Here is a 14,895-nt window from a genome sequence, read left to right on the forward strand (position 1 = left end):
GGGTTCTGCACAGCACCTTAGATGTGTGTTCTGATAGATCTTTTGCACAAGATTCTGACTGATTAAAATTAGTGTTCAAATGGCCCTAAGCAGTGGAGTACTGAGCGGGAGAAGCAGGGGGGCAACCTGCCCCCCCCTGTGGCTCTTTAAAGAGCCAGACAGGGTTCATTTGTCAGTGGGACACCTCTCCTGTTCAGCACCTCAAATAGGGTGCCCTATGGGAAAGGTGTCCCACTGGCAGGACAATGTGTGCCAAGCAATTCCGGCTCAGCACACTCATTGTCCTGGCACCTTACACATTTGGAAGGGCAGAGGTATCCTGCTGCCAGGACAATGTCCCAAGGAGCTCCGGGCAGTAGAGGGTGGCCACGTTGCTCTGTGTCAAAAGAGTATTACAATGTGAGCCATTAGGCACTGATGGGAAAGAGGAGGGTACTATTAGCAGGGACATTTGTCCCTTTAGAAATGGGAATGGGAGGGAGTGATTAGTAGTGAGAAGGGTGGATAATGGTGAATGCTTTGTGAAATAATGACTATGGCTTTAAAGCCCAAGGGGGATTTGTGAGGCTCACATTAATCTGCATGATGCTGTTGTGACCGTGCATGCAGGATTGGGAGAATAAAACTAAAGCCATCTTCTCATTGCTCAACATATTTCTATGACAATGTATATAGTGTATGGTTAGTTTACTATGAAGGACTAGTTTATTATGTAACATGGTTTGCTTCCAAGGCATTGCTATAAATAATTATTTAAGCACATGAAATGTAAAGCAAAACTGTAATTAATATCTATATCAACTAAACATGGGAAGATGTGCGCAGTTGCTTAAATTGTCCACCTCCCAGTTTCTCCATTTAACCAAAGTGTGTGATCCTGGGCAAATCATTTAATCACATTGTGCCTTATCTGTAGCTCTTTAAGTGATTCTGATTCACTTCAAAGCTTATGTTAATCTATCATGCTATTGTAATAAAAAAAAGCCTAATGGCTATTTAGTTGCTCCATATATAACCATAGTGCAATTTAGGTATTTTGCACCACAAAGTTATTTGCCACTTGGTTTACTTATGACAACTTATTCTAATGTGACTTCCGTGGTGCCTCCAAGTATCAAAGATTGATGATTCTCAAATGTATCAAAGATTGATGATTCTCAAATGTTCACCATGTTCGGAAGGTGTTTGCACTCAGCTTCAGTTCATAAAATGTGCAGAATGCGACAGTTTTGGGTCACATGTTTTCTCGGCTTGACTCTTTCCACTCTGATTGGGGAGGGCGCACCTTCCGTCAACTTCATTTTGAAATTAGGATAATGGTGCTTTAGCAGCACCTGAAAAGTGGCAAGTCTAAGTTTAGAGTTGTTGCAGAGCTGTGGCTTGCCACAGAGAATGCCCCTTGTGTTATTGTTAATGTATCTTCATACCTGAGGCCTTAATGTGTAATGTGAGCTCTACTCACATTTTCCAAATGTGACCCGGGTCCTCACTGGTTTCAGCCCACAGCCCAGCCCTCCAACAAACATACACAAACACAATTAAAACATTATTTCTCTTTTAAATTTACCTCTGCTCTGCTTTCAAATGCCGCCCGGCCATGTCTCAAGTTACACAGACCTAAACTCTTCACACTCAGGCGCCTACAGGCAGAAACCAGGAAGCTGAATGAACTTCCTAGTTCCTATCTGTGTGTCGCACGAGCGCGAAGCCGGAGAGCAATGCTCTGCGCCGCGTCCAGGGGAAGTGCTGCTGCTAATGTGACAGCAGGAGTGGCGGGGCCCTGCATCGCCCAGTTCAGCACCCTGTCTGCTGACTTTGAGCCAGGCCAGCCAGGCTGAGGAACTGAGCCATGCGGGGCATGCCAGCCCTGAATATGCTGCAGCGCAGCTGCCAGGCGCCTCAGAATTATGTAATGAGACAGTGCAAGCCTTGCTAGGCACCCCAGGCAGATTGGCGCTGTCCAATTACATAATTGATGATTGCGGCCCCAGGCCCTCCCTCCAAAAGATGAGGGGGACAAAAGGGCATGCCACAAAAGTTGGGGTGGACAAAGTCCCTCATCCCCCCTTTAATTATGCCCATGAATGCAGGTAAGCGCAGGGAATGGGGGACTGGACAGAGGGCCCTAGGGTACTATAGTAATCAGAGGGAACCAGGCAGCCAGTCAATGAGGCAGAAGAAGGTGTTAGCAGGGGTGGGGGCAGAGTGAAGGAGGAGGAGAAAAGGAGGGTCTTGAGGAGCTTCCAGAACTTAAGGAGATCCGGCTGAGAGCCTGAGAGGGATAGGGAGACCATTCCAGAGGGAGGCTTCTGCTGAGGAGAGCCATCTAACCCCAACTTTTTGCTAAGAGAAGCGTCTGATTCACAGAGAGTTGGAGCTAGCAGACCGAAGGGCTCTAGCGGGGAGGTATTTAGGGAGGGAGAGTTGAATGTAGCTGGCTCCCAGGCCCCAGAAAGCCTTGTGGATGATGCAGAGGGTCTTGAATTTGATCCTAGCAGAACCCGGGAGTCAGTGGAGAGAAATTAGGGCTGGAGAGATACGGCCCCTGGGCTTGAGGCCAAGAATAAGTCTTGCAGTCGTATTTTGGATTCGTTGAAGGGGACGAAGAGAGGAAGAAAGAAGATTGAGGAAGAGGATTTTACAGTAGTCAAGCCTAGAGAGGACCAGTGCTCTGGAGACATTGAGTTTCTGAAGGAATGTGAGGAAAGGGAAAATATCTTTGAGGAGTTGCAGCTAATGGTGAGCCTTCTTGGCAAGGTCTGTGAGGAGGGAAGGAGAGACTGGAATCAAAGATGGCACCAATGTTTTTTGTTCCACAAGAGGGTGAGGGGAAGGACCCATAGTGGACGGTGAGATGGAGGGAGGGAGGGAAGGTGGGAAGAGGGGTCCCAATGAAAAGGATCTCAGCCTCACTGGCATTAAGGCAGAGATCATTGGCAGTACACTATGACTGAATAGCAGTCAGAAAGTCAGGGATGAGAGAGAAGTAAGAGGAGGGAAGTTTGACGGAGAGCTGTCTGTCGTCTGCATAACACTGGAAATGAGGAGAGAATGAGGAAATCAAGTGGGACAAAGGGGTAAGGTAGATGTTGAAAACCCACAGCGAGAGGATAGAGCCTTGAGGGACACCACAGGTGTAGAGTGCAACAGGGGAGAGACAAGGGACAAGTTGAACCTGGGAAGGTCGGTTGGAAAGGACGGAGGTCAACCAGTCCAGTGCCAGGCCTGTGACGCCCAGGGTGGCATGGACCTGGTTAGTCAGGATGGCAGGATTGACTGTGTACATTTTAGTGTAAATGAGCATAACCCTCATTGGAAGTGCACAAGATCGTGTGAAACATGTTTCGACTTCTTGTGCACTGATTCGCACTGGCTTTGTGGACAGCAGTGAACAAATTAAAGAACATGTTACGAGACTTTCAGCCCTACTCCAATGAATACTTTATTGAGGCGAAATTGAAACTTTGCAAACATAGAATGACTAGGACTTGCCTTTCATGCTCTGTGTGAACGGAGACTTACTGCACGTCCGTGTCTATGCACTGCTACATTTGTGTGTTTGCTCTGTGCTTTGTGAGCGGGTTAGGGCTTAAGCAGGGTCTGTGTTTTGATTATTGAGCGCCTTGTATTGTCACAGCTGACAGGCAGTCAGCTGTTTTTTTCTGCCATGTCTGCATTTTCACACAGAAGACTCTTTGATCCTCGTGACTGGATGGAAAACGTGACATGGAAAAATTAAATGATACAGCCCTCATTAGCCTCTATTCTCTGAGAACATGCTCCATGTGAAAGGCTCCTGCCTGTGGGATTGAGGTTGTATTTAAAGTCTAACCACACATGAGTAATATGCGTAATGCCTCATGCGCCCCGCGGGCCTGTCTCCTCCCAGACCTGAAGGGAGCACCCTCTGAAGGAGCGTTTGATGACAGGGCTGGGGTGTGTGATTTAACAACTTGCCGTCGTCATAACAGAAGTTCCCCCGTCCCTCCCCACCCCCACCCCCACTAGCCCCCAGGTATCGCACGACCACGCCAAGTCTTGTTTAATCGAGCCTGGGGCATCAAGAGCAAACAATAATGAAAAAGGCCCCCTGCGAGAATTTGTGACGCAGTGTGAAAAAGGTACTCGGTGAAGAAAGAAAGTAGGCCGAACCGCTTCACACCTCGCTGAAAGGTCCGTTCGCATATCTTTAACATGCAGATGAGACGGCTCCCAGGGGAAATGAGGTGATGGCAGAGCAGACAGGAGGACAGAGGAGAAAACAATGGGGAGGATACACGCCGCTTTCCAGACATCCCCCTGATCTAGGGTGGCACCGGCTTTTCGGCAACTATGAATGAAACATCATCTAAACGGGCGAGTCGACGGGGGACTCGGCTTTGAAACCATTAATACACAAATCAAGAGGCTGGAAGCCTTTCCACATCTCGTGTGCTGCGTATTGGTTTTGGCACAGATAGTAGAACATTTCTCACAACTAGTGGCCAACACATTGCTATAGCGAGCAGAGGAAGTGTATTGATCAGGAGAATATTTTGTTGGCATGGCAACCGGCAGTGCTACTGATATCAACAAAGTTTGTTATTTTGTGTGTCCTTCTCATTATTCTGTGTTGCAGTCCTTCGTTACAGACCTTCATTACAGTACTTCACATTTGTCCGCCCCTTTTCATTCTCGTTCGTCATAGTCTTTTTCCTCCCGCATTGTCTTTCTTCTTTGTCTACTTCTTGCTATTCCCTTTCCTTCATTTTATTCTTTTGACCTTGTCCTTCCTCATAGTCCTCCACCATAAACATTTATCACATTTCTTCGCATTTTCTTCTCTTTCATGCTTTCCTTCTCCTCATTCATGGTCCTTCATTATAGTCCTTTGTCGCCTTCATAGTTCTTCATCATATTCCTTCTCTTTTGCCATTGTCATTCGTCCTATTCCTTCCACTTTGTCATAGTCCTTCACTATAGCTCTCCTTTCACATAGATCCTATCTTGCATCATAGCCCTTATTCATCATTGTTCTTTCCCATAAACATATTTATTCATCATAAGCCTTCTCCATCATAGTTCTGTGTCATAATCCTAAATCTTAGCCCTTCATCGTAGTCCTTCATCCTAGTCCTTCTCCTTCATCATTGACCTTCATCAGAGTACTTCTCCTTGGACCAGGTCCTTCTTCTTCATCATCGTTCTTTCCCTTCATCATAGTCCTTCTCCATCATGGTCCTTATCCTTTATCACAGTCCTGCATCATAATCCCTCATCATAGTCCGTCATATTCCTTCAGATGGCTATTCTTTTTTATAGTCCTTCATTATAGTATAGATCTTTGTCACAGTCATATCCCTTCACCACAGTCCTTCATCTTAGCTGTTCTCCTTCATCCTGGTACTTCAACACAGTCCTTCATCCTGGTCCTCCATCAGAGTCTTTTGTGTCAATCCATCATAATCTCTTGTCATAATCCTTTATCCTAACCATTCTCCTTTATGCTGTTCCTTCTTCATGACATTCCCCATAGCCCCTTTCCTTTGGCATAGTCCTTCTCCACAGTGCTTGGTCACAGTGGTGCTTGGTCATAGGCCTTCTTTATGGCACTTTGTCACAGACTTCTGCTTTCACCCAAGTCATTAATTCTAGTCAATCTCCTCCATTGTCTTGGGAGGATAGCTCAGGGGCAACGTGCTCGCCTTGGAAGCAAGATGACACAGAGCACCACAGGTTCGATCCCCGGTCCATGCTTAGAAACCTCTGGGTATTAAGCGTGTTATAAATAACCTATCATCATAGTCATTCATTTCAGTTCTCCTTCATCCCAGTCTTTCTTCTACATCCCAATATTTCATTCCAGTCCTTCCTCCTAGTTCTTAATTCAACTTTACTTTGTCTTCATCATTCTAGTCCTGCTCTTCCATGCTAGTCGTTCTCCTTCATCCTTGTGCTTCCTCCTACTCTGACCATCTCTCTGGCACAGTCCCTCAATCAACCACAGTCACATTAACCCTCTTCCCCCACTGTATCACTTTGCCTATCTTTTATTTTCCGCCTCACATAGCACTTTCTGTCACTCTATCAGTATCTCACTCTCTCCCTTTTCTCTCCCTCTTTTTTGCTGTCTCTGTCTGTTTCCTTTCCTCTTACTGAGCAGTAGAGTGCAATTCAAAAACAGTACAAAGGAAGGTGAAGAAAGAATAAAGACAAACTACAGAGTTTGTAAGGGGGCTGAATGTTGAAAGTATAACACATGATATAATCTATGAGATTTTTGCTTAATTCCTCTTCCTTCCTGCTCTTTACTGCTCTTTACTCTTAGATCAAGGTTGTCCGAAATGAATGGCAGACAAAGAAAAGGGCAATTCCTGTTTGGACCTGTTCGGACCAGGAGATCCGGGGCCCGAACCCCTGCTCAGACAGCAGGTAACCATGCACCAACATGTGTTTACTCCCTCTGTCCCCACAGGACATCCCCACCCCTTTGGTCCCCCCGTGATGTTCCTTTGTGCCCCCCTTTCTCGCACACAGGTGTTGCCTGTTTTGCTTGATTCTTCTACCCTGCCCCCCAGCCTACTTCTGCAGGAATCTGTCCTGATATATTCTGGTTCCACCATCACCGTCTTGTGGCCAGTGCAGGATTTGACTTTTATGGACTTAATTGATTCAAGGTGTGTCAGCCTTTCTCATGGTGGCCCTGAATCATGCTGTTCCCATCTTCATCTTGTATCCAGGCTTGCAACATTATGGGCCTCATTACGACCCTGGCGCTAAGTGGTTAACGGCGCCGTAAAAGGCTGCGGTGCCGTTAACCACTTAGCGCCTTACTACGAGGTCCCTTTGCGGGACCTGACCTGAACGGCTGGTTTAGACCAACCGTTAAAGTAGGGACCCGCAAAGGGACTCTCGAGGTAAGTATGGTACTGCAATTTGCGGTACCGTACTTACCGCCTTCCCCAGTCCCATTGAGCCCTATGGGGCAAAAATGGGAATGGGGCAGGGCCAATGTTCAATGGGGAATTACTGCCCTGCCAACCTTGGAATGGGGTGGTAATTCCCCATTGAACATTGGCGGACTCGTTACAATACCGGCACCAACCATGGTGCTAATAGCGCCATGGTTTAGCGCCGGTGTTGTAATGAGGGCTTATGTGTTACTACTGACCTCTGCAATTGTATACGCTCTCTCCTCTAGCTTCTCCACTCTTTATGACTGCTTACTCTCTGTTCTCTTCTCCTCTCCCTTTCTCCCTTTTCCTTGCTCCTCCCCTCCTCCCCTTACTTTTTTCTATGCACTTACTCTATCAGAATTGTCCCTCGACCTGGTATGATAGCAACCTCGTCTGTCTCCTTCCACCCCTCCCCTTACTTGCCACCCCCTCCAGCACTATCTGAAAAGTCGTCAGGCCTAGTACGATAGTTGCTTGTTTTGTTCCTCTCCTCCCTTTCTGTACCCCTCACCCTCACCTTTTGTTTTCTCCGGCTCTACCAGAAATGTAATCAGGCCTAGTACGGTAGTCGCCTGTCTGTTTCCATTTCCTTCCCACTCCCTCCCTTCCTTATCTATGTCTTAGCTCTTGCACTATCTGAAATGCCGTCAGGCCAAGTACAATAGTTAATTTCACATCCTTACTGTTCATGGCCTGTAAGAATGTAATTGTATTTTCCCTTGTTTCCTCCCTTGCCTTGAAGCACTTTGAAACACAATGTGTATAGACGCTATATAAATAAACTATCATATCATATCATATCAATTATGCTGAAATTACCAACCCCGCAGACTGCTTATGTATTCATGTGGTACTTCTGCATCTCGTATCAGGGAGCCTCTCTTGGTTGGAGTGCTTGAGGTATGCATGGAACATAAGTTATGTTATTGAACATGAAACTTGAAGTCAAGGACTGAGTAGATGAGCCTCTTCAGTTGTCCCGGGGATCAATGGTCAAAGGCTTGAATACTGCTCAAAATGTTCTCACCGATATAGGCCTAAGATCTTCATGCTATCAGATCTTCCTTACTTCCGTTATATTTGCCATTTTTACATAAAGGCTGATGCCCTCTTTGCATGGAAATGACAAGTAAACTAATGATGGTTCTTGGCACATCACACTATTGTTATCTTGCTGATATTGATAATTATCAAGTAGTACACACCCCCATACACATGGTCTCACGTAACATGCATGTCTTCATTATGAGCACTAACAGCCTTAAACTCACCCCGGACAAAATAGAAATCATGATCGCACCTGTAGAACAACTATCACATCCCATGGCCCACCAAGCTGGTTCATGAACCATCCAAAGTGGTCATACATTTTAGAATCCTGGGCCAGAAACGGATGACTAAAGTGGTCATAAAACTTGGAATCCTAATGGATAACAAAGGAACACTGGAACCACAAGTCAATGCAGTAGTTAACAAATGCTTCTTCCACCTACACGCAATCAAGAAGATTCTCCTTCACACACAGAACACTTGCCGCCATCTCTCTCATTATGTCAAGAATATGCTATGCCAACTGTATCTATCTCGGAATGTCAGACTACCTCACGAGGAAGCTTCAATGAATACAGAATGCCACAACAAGACTCCTCCTCTAGAAGAGAACACATCACCACAGCGATAAGAACACTGCACTTATTACCACTCAAAAAGCGAATCTCCCTCAAAACTCTCTGGATAACACACAGATTGATCCACGGCCAAGGAGCGAAATTCATACAGGAAAAAATGGCCATCTACAAACCAATTCGAAAACTAAGGCCCAGTAATGACATTCGCCTCAAGCTACAACAATACGCAAACAAATACGCGGGATCAGCATTTTTGTCCATAGCGGTGAAACTCTGGAACTCACAAAGGAAATACGAACAACAGAAGATCACCTAAAATGTAGGAAACTGTTATGCAAAATACTCTTTAATGCACCAAGCTGAAGAAAGAACACTAGAGGGAGAAATCCTGCCACCACAATGCAAGAGAAATCTACAAAATTGGACCCCCAAAGAAAAACTCTCCGGCACGCCACATACCCACCTCCTAACCAGGGATGTCATTTGGGGGTTGTACCTGCGACCACTGAGGCCTCCCTTGCTACCCTTGAGGCCTCCCCTGCTACCCCTAAAACAAATTTAAAAACAAATGTAAATTTTTTTTAAATGGAAGCTCCTGTACTGTGGCCCGCACTATGTGGCTGGCTTTCTTTTTAAGGGCTCTTAAAAAACAGGGTTTCCACAAATATAACACTTTGAGTAGGGGCTCTAAATAAGAAACAATAGGAATAACAAATAATTTGTCTTTCTGGAATTCTATACAATAATTGCTAGACTAATTAAAAGTTTATTTCAGGTACACTTCAGGGGATGAGTCATTGATTTAGTCTGTTCTTAAACACCTCAAATTCACAATGCAGACAAAAATGTCCAAAAAACATTTAGAGTAGAATAAGCATCCATTTTGGACTATGCATTTTGTTTTTCGCAAGTTGCAGTTTTAGCATGTTTTTTTCTGCTGTTGTTTCTTTTACGATCATCACAAGACATTCCATCTCGGTGTCCTTGGTCCCTTATTAAAATACTTGTGCCTAAAAGCTTGTGTACAGTGAAGAAATGTTTGATCATAGCACATAAAGTGGCCATTGATTTAATTGTGCCACAATTATGTGTCCTATCTCCATGGCATGCTGTTCAGGATGTTTGCTTGCATGTATGAGGTACCTAGTGCCCAGACTACGGGATGCCCTCTGAGTGCTTTTCAATTGACTTGCGCCAAGGTCTCCAGCTAACCCTTAAATGTATCATGTATATATGCACACTAATGTACAACTGTATGCAAATATGTATCCCTTTGTATAAATGTAAAGCCATCTCTGCTGTTCCCACCCTGTAACTAAGTTCCTTGCAAGTAACAGCGCCTCGATGCCTAAGGGCTGCTGTGCGCTATACAAATGTAATAAATAAATAAGTAAATAAATAAATAAATAAATAGTGCACTGCTTTCTCTGCACTACTCTAAATTCTTTAATACACAGTTATGAACTGTTAAACCTCCCAATGGTATGTATTTTACCAACCTCTGACGCCTGAGAAGTTGATCCACGCAGGCTTGACACGTGGCCACATTTTCACCAGACCTGCAGATGAACTGTCCTGCTGTTAAATCACAGTTACCAGTTTAATGGTATCCACCACAGAGTGTCCTTTGCTTTCAGACTTTGAGAACATTAATGTAATTGCTCATTTTACTATAGCCGGTAAGATAGCTATAGCCAGTAAGATAGCTCAGTGGGTTGAGCGCTTGCTGCTGTGATGTGTGTGTGTGATCTGCAGGTAACAGGTTGAATCTCATCAAGGCCAACTCAGCCTTTCATCGTTCTGAGGTTGATAAATGAGTACCAACACAATATCTATATTTGTTCTATATAAAGCGCTTAAGCGCAAGTGCTATATAATCATTAGCTATATACATCATTGTCATTTGGCCTTGGACATCTGCTTGCATTCACAGTGATTTGGGCGTATATACACTGATATTAACCATACATATGATGATCCATTCTTTTATGAAAAGTATATCACATTACAGTGATATTATAACCATATTTTTCCTAGTGTACTTAGGAACAATGCTATGTGATGCTACTTCCTGTTTTGTCAAGGGGTGAAAGGTCATGTTCCATCGCTTCTGATGAAGTCACTTCACGGTGGGGCCAAATGACAACACTTCCTGTGATGCCATAAGAGGTCAAGGGTTGTGTGATGTCACTTACGCTACACCTGGCATTTTGGTGAAAGGGCGTCCATGCACCCAACACAGAAATAACATGATGCAGACCTTCGCCACAAAACGCCCAAGCTACAGGCACTCTACCAACTCTCCACAATATCCAAGATGCACACAAAACACCTGCATACAACGACCTACAAAACATCACAGGAACATCAATCAACTAAAATCATACCAGCACACAGTGACTGTTTTTTTCCGAACTGAAGCTACCAACAGCACATCAAAGCTCTCTTGCGGTTTTCCTTCTCAAACCTACTAACCAATCATCTCAACTCCCTTCCTTTTCAGATCCACCTGAGTGCCTAGAGACCAGACCATGAAAAATCGCAGCAGTGCGTGGTGCAAGTAGCAAAAACATAACATCACATTATTTACAAGTGGTAGAGTCCTACTTTTTGGGCCTGGAGAAAATTGAATTTTAGGTATTATACTTTTCTGGTGGACATTGTTTACAGCCCAGGGTAATTGGGGCTTGACGGTATGCTTTAACATTTTAAATGATGCCACACTATGGTGGTACAGAGATTAAACACATTTTATGGGCCTTCATAACAAGATATGTAAGCTGCAGGCATCATGCCTAAGCAGCTGATTGGAAATATTAGAAGTCATTAATCAAATTGCAGAGACTAACAGCTCACACAATAATAGTTATGAAAGAACTGGCCCTTCAGCTTGCAGGTTTTTGAACTGGACCTGTTCTTTGTGTCTACTACTAATTCATGCCTATTAATGTACAACTAAATGAGCAACTGCACAAGCCAAAACGATTGGCTTTTCAAATTCTTGCAAGTTTCAATAAATATTCTCTACATGAAGCTGCTGCTTGCTTCAAAGCTCATACATGCTCTCCCATTCCCGAGCTATACATATATTTCCCTCCCAAATTCAGCCCAAGTCTTAGCCTCAGCCCTTTCTGCACCAGTGGAGATAGAAAGCAAACAGGTCACTACAACTTTCTACCTGTTGACAAATGACAAGTGGAGTTGTATGGTGATTTATATTGTACTAGGGCTACTGTATCCTCATTTAGGGAAGTAAATGTATTTTAGGGAACTATCCTCAAAGTAAGTATGTTAGCATGACAATGTGAACATGACAGTCTGAATGAGATCAGTGTTATGTTTCTGGGGACACAGTCCTAGATTACAGTGGCAGATGTCGGCTCTAGCACAAAATAATGATAATATGCAATCAGTATTAGAGGCAAATTCCAGAAGCCCTACTCCCATTTATTACAATTACATGTTGATGCTTAGTATATCATAATGAATCCATTTGTGTGTATATGGGTCAGAACTATGACACGAATGATGTCAAGTATTTGTGGCACCACCACATAGGCCCGATCAATTGTAAGGCAGAGACAGCTGCTGCACTACTGCTCAACCACATCTTCTCTCGTTTCCGCTTCCCTCAAAGGCTTGATTTAGGCCGAGAATGTCATTTTACCAGTGAGGTGATGACCAAGATCGAGGTTCTAGAGGTAAAAAGAAAACTTCACATTGCCTACTGCCAGCCTCGAACAGAGGAGTTGAGAGGTCCAAAAAACAATTGTGGGCATCTTTTAGAACATTGTGGTGGATTCTGGACTTAGTTTGGACATCTGATTACCGCTCATCCTTCGTCCTCAACAAAATGTCTCAATTTGAGCTCATGAGCGGACAAAGTATGGTGCTACCTCAGCATCTGCACTACAGACCTCAAGAGCAGACCCTGATAAACGTATCCACCACGTGTGCACTGATCACCACTGGGCCCTGTGCTTGGACTACCACAGTGTCCCTGACCTAAACCACTGCCAGATCATCACTGTGCCATTCTTCATTACAGCAGCAGCACATGAGATGGTGATCACGACAGCCACTTTCCGTAGCTTAGAGGCCATGCTGCTCGAAACTGAATATCCAAGCTTGGTGCCAAGCGGCATGAAAACCATGGCTGACAGTGATGGAACATTACATGCTGCCTGTAAAGTGCATTGTAGATCAGCCCTAGCGTATCTCTGCAAGAGTAGCGCACACCGGGTACGCGTCCCTCACCAAGAAACATGATTTAATTAGCGGCACATAGATAGGCCATATCAAGTTTGTGGTGCACATGAACACATTAAATGTGTCAAAAGACTCCAATTTTGGTGCATCATCCAATGCATATGGGTAGGAGGAGAAGTAGGTGCCTGCAGTGTACACTGGAACTGCACTCCAGTAGTTTTATAATGGAAGACTGTCACGGTTTAATGACGGTCACTCTTAACCCAGGTGGTCCCCCCCAGGTAAGGTGGCGTACAACAAAGCGCTTAGCAGATTCAGCTTTAGTGAGGCCTCCAACATATATAATATCATTCAGCAGATACCCTCTGTACTGCTAATAAGCTAGGAACCAGGTCGATGTATAGTATGTATAATATATATTTATTTAAATTGTACTACAATGAAGAATAAATCACTCACAAGGATAGCAGCCACCAACTCTGTGGCACAATACAATATAACACCTTCAACTTACTTGCATCAATTGACGGGCATGTATTTCTAATAGACTTTCCGTTACTACAACAACACAAGTAGAATTTAGAGATTTGAAGTGACAACTTACATCAGATTTCTTTGCAAATTAAACAATAGAAAAATTTGAAAACACACACAGTGATTGCTTAGTTTATCATAATACTATTTTCTCCCAGCAACACCCACCCTCTAGGCATCAAGTAGATATGACCCCTTTAGTCTGAAGGCAAGGTACAGGGAGTGGGAATACAGTGGGAACATCGTTTGGGCTTTTTATTAAAAAGAAAGTGTTTGGGAAATGCACTCAATGGTAAAATCGTTTTTGCTTTTTATTTGAAAGGCAAGCTTTGGGGAAATAAACCCACTGGGAAAATCATTTTGGCTTTTTATTTGAAAAGCAAGGTTTTGGTAAATAAACTCAATGGGAAGGCAGTTTTGGCTTTTTATTTGAAAGGTTAAGTTTTGGGAAATAAACCCAATGGGAACATCGTTTTTTAACATTTAACAAACATTCAGATGAAATAGAGGGTTTGAGCTTCTGATTTGGGAATAAATGGGAACATTTGTTTTGCACACACTACATTTACTTGAAAGGCAGATTTTCTAGGGATTCTTATTTTGCGATTAAGGTCACCCCTCTTCTGTAAGGAAGTCAGGAGTTACAGGAAAATAGGGTCACCCAATTACTTTATTGACTATAATGGATGTAAAATATTGGGCATGAAATTTGTTCGTTTTGAGAATTGTAACAAAACTCATTCTGTGACCTTCTCCATATGGGAATTAATTGAATTAACTTTAATTACATGATCTAAGGGTCTACACAGTTTCGCTCACTTCACAATTAAATGGACAGGATTAAGGCAGGTGGTTCCCAACACAATTCAAAATGGAATGGGTTTTTTTCTATGAAAAATCAATTGAGTTATCTTTTTAGTCAAATATGGCCAGGGTCTACACAGTTTTACCCCCGCCCCCTCCCATTATGCAAGAAGGAGATGAAGGCTGGCAGAATCCACCCATACATTTGTTGTCATCTGAATCAATCTACCTACATGGGAGACCTTGGTTATTAGGAACTCAGGGAACCAGCAGGGGTCATCAGGGGAAAGCACAGATCTGGTCAAAGGCTTCTGTCAAGGATAGCCACCTGCACCCTTTCCTCATCTGGCTTTGCCAATGTCTGGCCTGGTTAGCTTGTACGTTTCCCTGTCTCGGCCTCCCCTGCAAGGTTTAAGGCCTCTCCAGGTAGACAGCTTTTCTCCTGGCAAGGGGGTACCCCACTAATATTGGTAGCTCTCCTTGACTCTCAGGTTAGTTGTTCCTTGCTAGAATCGCCTCTCAGATAGGAAATTGATATTACATAGTGCTGATGACACTTACAAACTATCAATATTCCCACGGTATGGATTGATACATCTCCCCCTCACACCAATTCCGCCCACTGCCTGCTGATAGGACAGGGAGTTGGGAGGTGTGGATTATGGAGATTGAAAGGAGGAGAAAAATGCATCAATCCCAAATGACATGTTGGTTTATCATTTTGGATTTCTTAAAATTCACTATATGACAACTATCTTTATTTTTCAGATAACTGTAAGAACACA

Source organism: Ambystoma mexicanum, chromosome 4q (genome assembly GCF_040938575.1).
Source record: "Ambystoma mexicanum isolate Mex_15411 chromosome 4q, UKY_AmexF1_1, whole genome shotgun sequence".
Taxonomy (NCBI): Eukaryota; Metazoa; Chordata; class Amphibia; order Caudata; family Ambystomatidae; genus Ambystoma; species Ambystoma mexicanum.